This window comes from Ovis canadensis, chromosome 25, assembly GCF_042477335.2.
Source record: "Ovis canadensis isolate MfBH-ARS-UI-01 breed Bighorn chromosome 25, ARS-UI_OviCan_v2, whole genome shotgun sequence".
NCBI lineage: Eukaryota > Metazoa > Chordata > Mammalia > Artiodactyla > Bovidae > Ovis > Ovis canadensis.
Window position 1 is genome coordinate 29,176,937 of NC_091269.1, and position 1,804 is coordinate 29,178,740.

Here is a 1,804-nt window from a genome sequence, read left to right on the forward strand (position 1 = left end):
CAATGAGTCAACTCTTCGCATGAGGTGGCAAAGTACTGGAGTTTCAGCTTTAGCATCATTCCTTCCAAAGAAATCCCAGGGCTAATCTCCTTCAGAATGGACTGGTTGGATCTCCTTGCAGTCCAAGGGACTCTCAAGAGTCTTCGCCAACACCACAGTTCAAAAGCATCAACTCTTCGGCACTCAGCTTTCTTCACAGTCCAACTCTCACATCCAAACATGACTACTGGAAAAACCATAGCCTTGACTAAACGGACCTTAGTCGGCAAAGTAATGCCTCTGCTTTTGAATATGCTGTCTAAGTTGGTCATAACTTTTCTTCCAAGGAGTAGGAGTCTTTTAATTTCATGGCTGCAATCACCATCTGCAGTGATTTTGGAGCCCCCAAAATAAAGTCTGACACTGTTTCCACTGTTTCCCCATCTATTTTCCATGAAGTGAGGGGACCGGATGCCATGATCTTTGTTTTCTGAATGTTGAGCTTTAAGCCAACTTTTTCACTATCCACTTTCACGTTCATCAAGGGGCTTTTAGTTCCTCTTCACTTTCTGCCATCAGGGTGGTGTCATCTGCATATCTGAGGTGATTGATATTTCTCCCGGTAATCTTGATTCCAGCTTGTGCTTACCTAACCTCTAAAATATAGAGTTTTTAGATTATTTCTGACTTCAAGCACATTTTTAAAATAAGAATATTGTTTATTGATGGTATGAATTTATGTAATAAAAATATTTATATAATATTTACTGGAGGCTTGTAACCCAAAGTCTCATTCCGATGGATATCAGGACCAAAATAAATTAGAGCAATAAAACACATGTCCTCACTATAAATCTAAGGATCAGTCTGTAACATTGAACAGAAGATAATAACAAACTTGTTTTAAAATTAGATTTATTGTTGTGTGAAATGAGAAGGTTAACACTCCCCTTGACAAGAATGGAAGTGGCCTGACGATAAGCATATGCTTAAGGCACTGCCACCTATTATGTGACATCTAACCACTGTTTTTATTGGGATTGAGATATACACACTACTATATATAAAATAGAAAACTAATTAGAACCTACAGCTGACTGTGACTCAGATCATGAACTCCTTATTACCAAATTCAGACTTAAATTGAAGAAATTAGGGAAAACTGCTAGACCATTCAGATATGACCTAAATCAAATCTCTTATGATTATACAGTGGAAGTGAGAAATAGATTTAAGGGCCTAGATCTGATAGATGAAATGCCTGATGAACTATGGAATGAGGTTCATGACATTGTAAAGGAGACAGGGATCAAGACCATCCTCATGGAAACGAAATGCAAAAAAGCAAAATGGCTGTCTGGGGAGGCCTTATAGAAAGCTGTGAAAAGAAGAGAAGTGAAAAGCAAAGGAGAAAAGGAAAGATATAAGCATCTGAATGCAGAGTTCCAAAGAATAGCAAGGAGAGATAAGAAAGCCTTCTTCAGGGATCAATGTAAAGAAATAGAGGAAAAGAAGAGAATGGGAAAGACTAGAGATCGCTTCAAGAAAATTAGAGATACAAAGGGAACATTTCATGCAAAGATGGGCACAATAAAGGACAGAAATGGTATGGACCTAACAGAAGCAGAAGATATTAAGAAGAGGTGGCAAGAAGACACAGAACTGTACAAAAAAGATCTTCACGACCCGGATAATCACGATGGTGTGATCACTCATCTAGAGCCAGACATCCTGGAATGTGAAGTCAAGTGGGCCTTAGAAAGCATCACTATGAACAAGGCTAGTGGAGATGATGGAATTCCAGGTGAGCTATTTCAAATCCTGA

At 38.6% G+C, this 1,804-nt stretch overlaps 1 pseudogene; it reads left to right on the forward strand.

The window, feature by feature from the left end:
- Window positions 1-897: 897 nt before the first annotated feature.
- On the forward strand, window positions 898-1,013 carry LOC138430656 (U6atac minor spliceosomal RNA; annotated as a pseudogene).
- The last annotated feature ends 791 nt before the right edge of the window (window positions 1,014-1,804 follow it).